At 35.7% G+C, this 13,017-nt stretch overlaps 1 protein-coding gene across 1 annotated transcript in view; it reads right to left on the bottom strand.

Annotated features, from left to right (window-relative positions):
• Positions 1 to 13,017, bottom strand: part of PDZRN4 (PDZ domain containing ring finger 4) — a 367,762-nt gene that overhangs the window by 251,458 nt on the left and 103,287 nt on the right. The gene's annotated exons all lie outside the window — the stretch shown is intronic.

Below are 13,017 nucleotides of genomic sequence, written 5' to 3'. Positions count from 1 at the left end.
CCTGCATGAGTTATCATTCTTCATGATTTAAAGTTAGTCTTCAATTATTTTTTCATGCAATATCTAAACTCTAAAATCTCCTGAGAAGTACCTTCTTCCTTTCCAGAAGACTTAGGCTGGACCAGTACCATGGGAAACTTAGATAAATGTGAAAGAAAACACACACACACACACACACACACACACACACACACACACACACACACACTAAGGAGTCTGGATGTCTCCATATTGGAACAGTCTAAATGGAGAAAACAAACAAAAATGATCTTACTCAGGAAAAAGGTAACAAGGATCAACTAACAAGACCTGTAGGGAAACACAGCTTCACAGCCACACAAACTTTCTGGTCTTCCCAAAATGTTCCACCTTCTTTCAGAAGTCTAAATCTTTGTCCACATATGGAACGCCCTCTTCCTTCTTGGAATATTCCCATTCAACATTTAAGACTTAGTTAAAATGTCACTTCTTTGGTGAAAGAAAGCCCCTCACTGCTCAACAAATAATCACTTCCTTTACCATGTTACCATAGCATGGTCTACATCATTAAATTGTACTATTTTTGTTACATGGTGATTGTATTCTGATTTTCCTAATTCTGAGGTCTCTAAATTATGGAAAACAGAAGGTGGTTTCTGGGACAAGAAGTAACAAGTGGCCTCAAAGTATTATTTTTCTAATAAAGAAGGACAAATAGAGAGTAAAAGAGAAGGAGCCTTTTCAGCACAAGGAACAGAATGAGCAAGGGAATAGGCAGAATGAAAAACCCACATTGGTCTTGCCAATAATAAAACTCCCCGGGAGATAAGAAGGACTTATGAGCAAGACCGACTCATGAGTTGGAACATTGCCTAAGGCAGCAAGGACTCTTTCAATAAAGCAAGGCTATCACTGAAGCACATTTGTATTTTATAATGATCATTCTGCGGGGCCATAGGGGTGGAACACTGCAGTTAAGAAGGAGAATTTTGAATCTTCTGTAATAGATGAAGGTTGCTGATGGGGTGAATTAATACAGCAGCACAGTGGAAATGATGGAGTCAGTATTGAATATGCAATGGGAGATACAACAAGAATTTAAGGATTGGGATCCCTAACCAATAGGATGATTTTCATGTTTCTGATTTGGAGGTGAGTTTGGATGGTCCATGGAAATGGATAACACAGGAGGAAGACAAAATCTGAAATGTAAGTTTCACTTTTAATATGCTGAATTTATTTTGCCTATGGGACATCCACTCGGAGATGCTGGATGGACAGTCAGGATTTCTGGGTCTAACACTAAGGAAAGCAGTGTGGTTTGGCAATAATGGACACTGGAGTCACCAGTCTCTAGAGGCTGTCAGAGTAAGATTGTCAAGAATGGAATATAGAGGAAGAAGAAAAGAAGGAAGCCACATGCCTGGCCTGAGGGGTAGAGTATGCATAGGTGGGCAATATATTTACAGGCAGGCAGAAGCAGACGCTACAAGACCTGGATTTGTTAAAAGAATAAACCCAACCTTTGCCAGGTTCAGTGGAATGATTTTGGAAGTTCTGTATTTGCTACAGAGAAATGCAAAATGTGCACTCCCCCTTCCCCCCATAAAAGCACTGGGCATAAGGGGAAGACTACCTACAGATATGGAAATACTTGGAGTGCCTGAGTGGCTCAGTGGGTTGAGGGTCCCATTCTTGATTTTGGCTGAGGTCATGATCTTACGGTTCGTGAAATCGAGCACTGTGTCAGGCTCTGACAGTGCAGACCCTGCTTGGGATTCTCTCTCTCCCTCTGTCTCTGCCCCTCTCCTACTTGCACCCTCTCTCTCAAAAAATATTTTTTAAAAATGATATGAAAATACTCAGAAAAAATTTAAAAAGAAAATGAAATATATTCATGAACAAATACAATGCATTATACAAATGCACTTTGAACCAAGAGAATGCATTATACAAATGTATTTAAGGTAATACTATTTACATTTTTATTATCTGGACATGGTAGGAAAAAAAAACACCCTAATACTGACTGAGGAAAATCTGATTTCAGCATCAGGAGCAGCCCACACTTTTCTTGTCACTTAGCTAACTGGTGGCCATAAAGAGCATGATGCCAAACCAGTGGCATGTTTCCTTTAAAATAAAAACTGCTTTTGGGGTACCTGGGTGGCTCAGTCGATTAAGCGTCTGACTTCAAATCAGGTCATGATTTCACACTCTGTGAGTTCGAGCCCCACGTCGGACTCTATGCTGACAGATCAGAGCCTGGAGCCCACTTCGGATTCTGTGTCCCCCCCCCCCCCGCCCCTCCCCTGCTCAGGCTCTGTCTCTCTCTGTCTCAAAAATATAAAAACATTAAAAAATTAAAATAAAGACTGATTTTCATTTCAAATCAAATATTTCTGTACGTATTATGTGTAAAAGAAATTGTAGTAACTTTTTATAAAGTGAAATATTCCTTTGTAATAAACAATCATTTTCTAATAGATATTATTTTAAATTTCACTCTTTACCTTTTGGGTCTATGTCAAATGAACAGACTTGCATACTTACTTCAAATTTATTTGTTTCTATAGGACATCAATATTCCACTTCCATAAATAAAACAAATTTGGGAATGATTCATCCATATTCTAATTGTGGTTGTTTACAATTTCTGAGAAACACTGAACTATGACATTTTATGAGGATATATTGTTTTTTGTAAGACTAAGCAGTAAAAAAAAAAAGTAACTAAAATAAGGATCAACTAGCAAGACCTTTATGAAACACAGCTTCACAGCCACACAAATTTACCTAGGCAGTAAATTGGAAAGTCAGTCCCTGAAGTACTTAATGTATCGGCTTAATGTATCATTCTAATTACTTCATAGTGATACCTGATATTTCAGTCTTAATATGCTTGAAGGAAGTAGTTCTCAATCCAAGGTACACATCAGAATCACCTGTGGACCTTCAAAATTACAGGCCCACCTGACCTTGAAGCCAGACAGGTTTCCTTATATCCTGAAAATTCCAGCACATAATACTGCCCTGTCCCCCATTCTGAATAGGCATAATGTCCCGGGTACTGCTAATTTACCTTTCACAGGCAAGGATATAATTTCCCCACATAACAAGGGTCTTGCTTTTTTATGTTGTTTTTTTAAGTCCCTCCTTGCCTGTAGCATAGAACATCAGAGAGTATACACATGTGTTGACCGGTGTGATTTTTTTAAAGATTCACTGCAACCAAATTAAGCTATTCGATGATGGGGTACTGGAGTGGTAGTTTTTGAGTAAAATCATATAGCATCCCAAATATTTAAATATTTATATTTAAATTGTTCGATGTTTTCATCTATTTTTGATGATTCAATGCAATAAGAAATTTTGCAGATTTATGAAAAAGATTTTTTAATAGTTGTTATGTGTGCTGAAGTAAACATATTATTAGCAGGAGGCCTAATTTACATTCCAGATCAGAGGAAGTTGGTAGCAGAACAGTCATATGCTCATGAGATTCAACATTAGATCTGTAGATTTCCCCTAAACCTATATGAACTTTATGAACATGCAGAAAACCCTTTTATGTTTGTTAGAATCACTTTGCCCTAAACGAAAATGGCTTCCAAGGTAAAGTTACTAGAGAAAATGACAGCATATTTGTAAGAATTTGTCTCATGAATAAAATATTAAAACATGATCGTGTTTTAGAAATAGGATACTGTGGAAAAAAGGTAGCCTCTGCTTTTTTCATAAAGCTTTCCTTTTTATCTTAAGAAATATTTTGTCCTTCATCCTCGAGAGCAACAATTGACACTGATTACTTAGCAACCGTATAAAGCCTGGCATGGTCAAGCTGTGATAATGGAACCATCAATGCATTTATAATGTACTTAGGTCCTGAGGATGCTGGTTGCAAATGTAACTATGATCCAGGCTAAATCCTCTTTGCAAGTCGGGAAGGGTTAAGGGAGACTGAATGGAGCTCTTTAATACAGCAAGTCACAAGGTGAGGAAAAGGAGGATAGGGTTAAGAGTATGACATGATCTTTAAAAAATTCTATATACTGTTAACATGTACAGCCCATCACTTTATTAGTTTTAATCCATAGGTAGACACTTATGATATTCAAATATTAATAACACATCAAGTACACCACACATACACATTTATATGAAAATTCCTCATGGTCTCTCAAAGAGTGAGAAGAGGAAGCTTACTTTGTCTTTTAATCTTCCACAATGTTGAATATTGTCATTCTTTTTCATTTTTGTCAGCTTGATAACTAATAATTTGCATTTACTTGATCATTAGTATGAGATTATTTAAAAAAAAAAATCTGCTTACCATCATTCACTGTTACCTGGTCTAGCCTTGGCTCATTTTTCAATGGGATTGTTTAACTTTTCACTATTTATTTGTATCAACTCTTTGCATATTAGGGACATTAATTTTATATGTTACTCATGATGCAAATATTTCCTTTCAATTATATTTTTAACTTTAATTTTGCTTACAGTTACTTTTCTTGATTTATAAATTTTAAATTGGGTTTCTTACGGTGCTTAAGGAGGCCTTCTCCACTCAAAGAAATAAAACATCGTATCCTATATTTTCTTCTAGTACTTGGGTAGTACTGTTATTTTTTCAAAAATTTTTTTTGAACATTTATTTATTTTTGAGAGACAAAGAGAGACGGAACACAAACGGGGGAGGGGCAGAGACAGAGAGACAGACACACAGAATCCGAAGCAGGCTTCAGGCGCTGAGCTGTCAGCACAGAGCCTGATGCGGGGCTTGAACCCACAAACCATGAGATCATGACCTAAGCCAAAGTTGGACACCCAACTGACTGAGCCACCCAGGCATCCCATGGGTAGTACTGCTATTAAGAAGATGTCACATTTGAATTTAGATGTTTAATCCATCCGGAATTTATTTTTATGTATAGTTTCAAATAAAAAATTCTTTTTTTTCCAGATTGAAATGTGAACATAAAATACCTTGAAATACTTCATTATAACCATACCCATGGGTGTGATAGGTCACATTCTGTATGACAGCATTTTTAGGAAGAAAATAATGAATAGTGCTCTTTATCTCCAGCATATTGTGAAAAGTATAAAAGGGAAGAGTATATGGATCTAATTTCACTAGGTAAATTCTTTTTGAAAATAATTTCTAGAATATTTGCCACTTAAATATTCAAATACAAGCACATATTATTCTTACAACACAAACATCCACCCTAAAGCTTTTAAAAATCACATATGAACATATTCTTGGATTATTTGCAATCTGACATTGTCTAAGCCTCTGCTCTCCCCCATTTATAAAGACAAATTGACAATATGGGATTCATTTCTTGTTCTTGAGTTGGAATTTAAGATTGCCTCAGGATTTCATCTTTGATATTGCTTCCTGAGATTTCTTGTTTCTGACATTATAATCTAATTCACAAATGATTCATCGTTTTGAACCGTTAGTGGTAAAGGCAGCATTTTTCTCTTACACGTATAAATATGATACACAAGAAATGAGAATTACAAATCTTCAAATCTCAGGTTCTTCATCTGATATTTGATATCTTAATGCTATCTCACATGTCAGAGAGAGACTGAAATAAAAGTTCACAGGAAGGGACCCGGCATTGGTTTGGAACATAGCAGTCAGACAATAAATATTAATGCCTTGCTATTTCTGTTCTTTGAAAGCACATACATTACACATGGGCCAGGAATATTTTTTAATTCTAGATTAAAGAAAGGTGAACTTAATATTCATGATCTTAATATTAAAAAAATTTAGGAATATTATCAATTTTTAAAAACATTTTAAAATTTATTTATTTATTTAGAGAGAGAGAGAGGGCACAAGCAAGGGAGGGGCAGACGGAGTGGGAGAGGGCGCCTGGGTGGCTCAGTCCATTAAGCATCTGAATTTTGGTTTGGCTCAGGTCATGATCTCCTGGTTTCATGAGTTCAAGCCCCATGTTGGGCTCCGTGTTGACAGCATGGAGCCTGCTTAGGATTCTCTGTCTCCCTCTCTCTGCCCTTCCCCAACTCGTGCTGTCTCTGTCTCTCTCAAAATAAATAAATAAACTTTAAAGAGAGAGAGAGAGAGAGAGAGAGGGAGAAAGAGAGAGAGAGAGAGAGAGAGGGAGAAAGAGAGAGAGAGAGAGGGAGAAAGAGAGAGAGAGAGAGAGAGAGAATCCCAAGCAGGCTCTGTGTCCAATGTGGCACAGAGCCCAATAGGGGGGCTTGAATTCACAGACTGTGAGATCATGACCTGAGCGAAAATCAGGAGTCAGACACTTAACTGAGCTTCCCAGGTGGCCTGTCAATTTTTAAGTAGAAAATTCTTTTTAAGAAACGTCATAAGAATTGCTATAGTCAGAGTGTTTGCATCCCCTCAATGTTCATATGTTGAAATTCTAACTCCCAAGGTGATAGTATTACAAGTGAGACCTTTTGGAGGCAATTAGGTCATGATTAATATTTTATTTTTATTTTATTAGTATGACTACAAACTGACCAAACGTATTGTCATATGTAACCAGAGTGGATCTGTAAACATTATGGAAAGGCTGTTGTGAAAGACATAAAAGACAATCTGGGTGAGTTCCCAGACTGAGTGAGGCTGCTCTGATACAGTATAGTTGTTTTTCAAGCTACCTCCCACCTTTAGCCTACCCATGTTCCTGCCTCAGGTAAGAATCTCATCATGTTTTGCTTTAAGTACAGCCTCTTAGCTGTTCTTATCAACAGCAAACAATCATGCTTCTTGTATGTCAGGAACTTTTCTAGTGCTTTAATTCACGTATCTTCCCAAATCTTCCAAAATTGTCTCACCGTTTGTGGTTTACTAACAGCATCTTTCCAGTCTTCCAATGATGTGGCAAGGTTGGGGTATGCATGTGATTTCAACAGGGCTTTGGTAGGAGGGAGAAGAGAGAACTTGCTGGCTCTCCTCAGCCGCCTTGAAAAAGTGAAACACCCAAGAGATCTTTTCAAGGCACAAAACTGATCATGTCCTCCCTCCGCTGCTTCTGCAACCAAGTTTAGGCTCGCAGGTTATAACATGGTTCCAACACATCTCAAGCCCTCCCCTCTTAAGTCTTATGCAGACCCCACAACCGGCCATGTGGTTTAACTGCCCTTCTGTCTTTCAATATGTGGCTTTTGCTGGTCTGCAATGTCCTTCTCCATTTTTCCACCCATAGTCACATTCTCATACTGCCAGCCTTCACCATGATGGGGGTTCACGAAGCCTCTTGTACCTGCTCCCTGCCAAAGCTGAACACAGCCTCTTTTGTGCTGTCACTGTGCCTGTGCATTCTTCTGTTGTTATACTCACTACCCTCTACTGAGATTATTTTTTTGCTTATACCTCCTACCCATTAGTTATTGAGATGACTCAGAGAAAGGACCATATCCTATTCATTTTTATATCTTGAGCAGTTAACAGAATATCTCTAAAGCATGCATTCCTGGTAGGGTAGATATCACCTTCAAGGGGGCAAAACTTGGTCCTTGGGAAGGGGGTGAAAAAAATCTTAGCTATTACAATGGTTTGTGGCCCTCCAAAGAGCTACAGTATAAAATAGATATATAGTATATCTGAAGTATTAGAATTTCCTAGGGAGAGGGCAACTAGGTTAAAAGAAAAAAATCTAAAAAGGATCCTTAGGTGGAGTGATCATGAAAAAACTTTGAGGAGTACTGCTTTGAAGTAAGCTTCTAATGCTTATTTTTTTCTTTCTTTTGATATCTAATAAATGTTTTTGAGCAAAAGAAGGAATGAATTAATTCAAATTCTAGTTCTGACACTTATGATGTAATACTTGTCATGCAAGGCTGGTAAAATAGTAAAACATATAATGTATTGGAAAACATTTTATAAACTCAAAAATCACGTAAATAGCATACTCTCTCTCATGCTTCAGGACTAAGCCATCGGAATTCCTTTCCTCATCTTCTTGACTCAGTCCTTAAAACAGAACTTTTCCCTTTTGGTCAACTCTCTTCTGCTCTTTTAAAGGAAAACTGCTCTTCTCTAAGTATCTCTAATGTATTTATATGTCTGTGGTCCTTACCTGCAGCATAAGAATTCTGAGTCCCGAGTTTCAATCTTATTCATAACAGGTACCAAAATGAGAATCTAATGGATTTTAAAAGCTGATGAGAGAATGTAAATCCAGGAACTTGCATGTCTGTGATAATACGGCCACCTGAGTCCTCTGTCACTTTTGTACAGAGTGACAATTAAGAATCTGTCACCCAACATATCCAGAACTCCGAACTTCCTAATCTGGAAAAGCAAAAGCACATCCTCTAACAAAATCTGCCCCTAATATGTTTGCAAGACCCTAGATGCATGTCACAGCTCTGAAATAATCTTTTAAATCGAATGCTTAAATACTGTCAGTGCTAGCATTATTTTCAGGTAAGCAGGATGATGACAAATTAGACATGGCTTCTCTAACATTTAAATAAATACTAATGTATTGAGTGACCAGACAGATCAAATCATACTGAAACCTAACTTAATGTGAGATCTCCAGAGTAAACAAGTGGGTTCTTCACTATTTTTATTTATAAGCAGTATTTTTATAAGTGGATATAGGTAGTCATTGCCTTATGTAAAGATGTGAAAATTTCAAAATACAGCCCATAGATAAAGGAAGCCCAGAGGCGTGAGATGCTTGTATCTCAAATCAAAGGCCAGCAAAAACGAAAACAAAACAAAACAAAACAAAACAAAACAAAACAAAACAAAACAACAAAAACCCTTAGGCACTTAGCACAAAGGACTCTGGGGAGTTTCCTCTAAAAATCTCCTTTGTAATTATACTGCATCATTTTTGCCAAGGGCATGGTCTGACTGGGTGGTTTTACTGATTTACTGGCCAACTTTGACAGCATTATGAAAATAGAAGTCTTGGAGCAATAATTGTACCTGCCATGACGGTCTCCCTGAAGACCATGTTTATCCTGCCATGAGTTCATGTGCCGCCAGTGGATAATTCCTCAGATTGTATGTATCACAGCTCACTGACTTTCAGTGCGAAGGCCAATGTCATGGATTAAATGCTTGTAGCTTTTAAATTTTCAACAAAACAAAATTATCAACATATCATACTAATCCACATAAATAAGCCAAGGCCCATAATTAAATCAGTCCAGAACTAAAATTTTCTCTCTTGAGAAGACAACTTATAAGATATTCTAAACATGTGACTTATCCTTTAGGATACACACGAAGGTTCCCTTGGGTCAGCTGCACCTGATCTCATCCATTATGGATAGAGGTAAGAGGGTAAAGTGAACAATTGATAAACTAAGAGTCATAAAAAATTGTGGACAAAATATTTCTGCAAGGCTGCATTATCTCACTGAATTCATAAACAACTTGAACTTCATAGAGGAACTTTTTCCAAAACTCATTGTGCAAAAGTCAGCAGGAGGGAAATAGGTTTAACTTCCTTTTGGGATTATGAATCTCATCCTAGAAGAACTACCTACAGGATAATGTAAGTGTCTATAAGAGGTATGTAGAGATCACATAGTTCTCAATAGCATCCTTACACCTTAATTCTTACATCTTTTATTTTAAAAACTGCACACAAATCATCCTCAAAATATCATTAATGTTGTACTTTGAAAACTTGGGCATATACCCCTTCCCTTGGATATACATTGGTGAACAAAAGGCACAAGAAACCACAAAAAAATATTGAGTATCCTTTGGAATAAACAATTTTACTTTAAAATGTGGTGAGGTATTATTTTAATAGTATCTTTCTCATCATTTCAGTCTCTCTCTTTTCCCCTCTTAGAAAGCAGACACATAGTCAAACATCCCCAATAACCTCCTGGGTGTACAAGTTTGGGAGTTATTTTCCCACAATCATCTATAAGCTAATAACTGTCAAAGGACAGAGATGATATCAAAAATAAGGTCAACATTTAGAATTGGAAACAAAAATAATCTATACTGATAAGAAATTCCTCTTCCAGATAATTCAATACTTTAAAAATAACAACAACCCCTTTCACCTTGGCAGCTTTCCTGCAGATAAACAGAAGCCATAACACACAACTCGTGTTTTGATAACCTTGATCTCTTGAGTCCACTGTCATTTCAAGTTCTGGGTCTAGAAAGACATATTTATTTTCCCTGAAGCTTTCAATAAAGCACAAGGAAGTCTTAGAAGATATAATAGCTCTGAAGGATCACAAAGTTATACTGCAAAACTACATGAAGTTTTCGTAATGATCTCTGTGCACAGCTGACCAGTATGTGAAAGGCCCTAGGGATATTTGACAAATATCTTATGGATATAATAGGGAAGGGAGAACTCTTGAGGTTTTTATTTCCTTAATGTACACATATCCTGGGGCCAAATGAATATCTTTATTAGAGGCCATTTCTCAAAGAAGAGATAATGATCACAAGGGAAAAAATAAAACCTACATATTATGAAATATTTCTAATATATGTTCGATTTTAATTGGGGGCATTTCTGGGTGTGCCAGGCAGCTTATTGAACCATTTCACATAAAAATATCATAGACACACACACACACACACACACACACACACACACACACACGTATCTTAAAATGGAATTGTTAAAGTTATTTTAATCCTTACTTTTGACTATCTGCACTTGAAACATTATTGAATTGTGATTCAGGAAAACTATATGTTAATTCTAGCACTGAATTTATCAGGCTTTGTGACTTCAGCATATCATTTATAGCTACAGTATTTCAGTTTTTTAAAACAAATATGCATGATTATGAATCTACTTCTATCAAAAGGTTTTAAGATAAAAGAAAACATATATCAAAACAGTAGTTAAAAGAACCATGCAAAACCAATGTAGCATTGCTTTTATTATGATATAGTATTTGACTTTTTAGAATATATTAGTAATGTATACCTAAATAATATATAAAACATGATACAATTAAGTGAACATATAAGTTAGTAAATAACAAATGCTTTCACTTGGAATAATACTGGCAGAGGTTACTGAGAGGTCAAAATAGATAAAACAATTAAATAAAATATATATGCATTAAGTCCATTTTTAATAGCTTATGGTGACATGCATCTATTTTTGAAAGATACTTTTGTTTTTGAGAACACCATAAAATAGTATTATCTATAAAATATAATTCTCGTTTATAGACTTGAAAATATAAACTGTGCAAAATCTCAATATGTATGTATACTTAAATGGCTTTCAGTGGCTAAATTTTCTGAGTCTGTTATCATGAAACACAAATAAATAGTGAAATATGCTTTGAAAACAAACTCAGTTAAAAAATGCAAAAGCACAGTAGGATTATTTATAGTTGTTTCCCATAAGATTAAATTAAATAATTTTATTACTTGGAAGTATACTCTGAAAGTTCTACTCTTTAAGAACCAACATGTAAAAGAGTATAGCAATTCCGTTACTGAATAATAAAGCATAATTTGCTATTAGGAAAGATTATAAGGCTACCATCTAAGCCTCAAAAACCCGAGGATTATAAAATAAATTAATTCTGGGAAAGAAAATATCTAGAATCAGTTTGGATCTGAAGTCAGAACCAATAATTAAAATAACTTCACAAATTAAATATGTATCCAATTGGAGTATTCCGAGATTCAACAAATCTTAATGATTTAATAGATTACAAAAGAGATGACAAAAAATATAGAAAAAATATGACTCCCAAGCAAAAACTTGAGAAATGGGCATCCACATCAGAAAATTTTGACGTCCTTTTTTTTTTTTTTAACTTTCCACTGTGAAACCAAGTGTAAGAACATTACAGGGAAACTTTTAGATTATATTTAGAAGTTAAAATAGCTAAATATGGCTAGCTCTGTTGATCCATTTTTAATAGTCATTTACCCTAGAATGCTATATAAAATGAAGAACTCCTCTAAGAACCCAGGGCCACTCCCTGCTTTTTGCTCCTACTGAGGGATGCATGAAGCATGTGGCACTAGCTTCTAACAGAATCTACTTGGATGTTGGCAGGGGAAAACGACAACAACAACAACAACAACAACAAACTGTTGCCAAACACTAGGAATTAGAAAACAAGGCTGAAGGGGTGGCGGGGGGCAGGGGGTGTGTGTGTGTGTGGCTGCTTCATGATCATACAACAGACTGGTAGCCCTCCAACAGGAATGAGGAATGGGTAATATGAGAACAGAGTTCCACTAAACCAGTTCAAAGGACAGAGGAGTATTGATTGTCTTCTCAAAGAAATAGTTTCCCCCAAATCTTATCTTTTAAATTGATAGATAATAGAAATTCAAACGTGAATCGTAATCTGACACATTATGTCCTTTCTGAAAGACACCGTGCTAGTCTATTTCACCCATTTGGCTCATTTCAATGCTTTTACGCCTCATTCTAACTTATATTCCAGCTCAATTAGATACCATTTCTCATCCAATTTTTATCAGGTAATTTATAAAGAAATGTATAACAAAAAGCTTATGATCATTAATAAAACTCATAAGGTAACAAAAAATTTAGATTAAAATGTTTACAATAGTATTATAGGATATGGAGTCCATGCAAATACCAAACTAAAACATAAAGTAAACTTAAGTGGGAATGCAGCTATGATATTATTAAATCTTCAAATTATTAACTCAAGATATTCAACCAAAATAGCATATTCTTAGCCAGGAAAACAAGAAAAGAATATATAATATGCAGATAGTAAAGTTTGTGAAGACACAAAAAAAGTCTTCAAGCTTTAAATTGTCACAGGGAACAATCCTGCAATTCAACTCTTAAAATTATATTTGAATACTCACATCTGTTAATAATATTTTTCTCTAGGGTGGGATTATTGGGAATTTTAAGTTCCCCCATTAGTTCTATAATATAAAAGTTACCATTAAAGTTTAAAAAATATATTTGAACCAGAAAATAGGTATTGATTTCTCTAATCTATAGGGCACACTAGGAATGGGTCTGAAAGGGATAGTGAAAAACAGTGACAAATCTACTTTAGAGGATTGCAGAGATG

Source organism: Lynx rufus, unplaced genomic scaffold (assembly GCF_022079265.1).
Source record: "Lynx rufus isolate CCGP_SWC_20201006 ecotype Redwood Valley unplaced genomic scaffold, mLynRuf1.p SCAF_7, whole genome shotgun sequence".
NCBI classification, from domain to species: Eukaryota; Metazoa; Chordata; class Mammalia; order Carnivora; family Felidae; genus Lynx; species Lynx rufus.
This window is presented reverse-complemented; position numbering and strand designations above follow the sequence as displayed.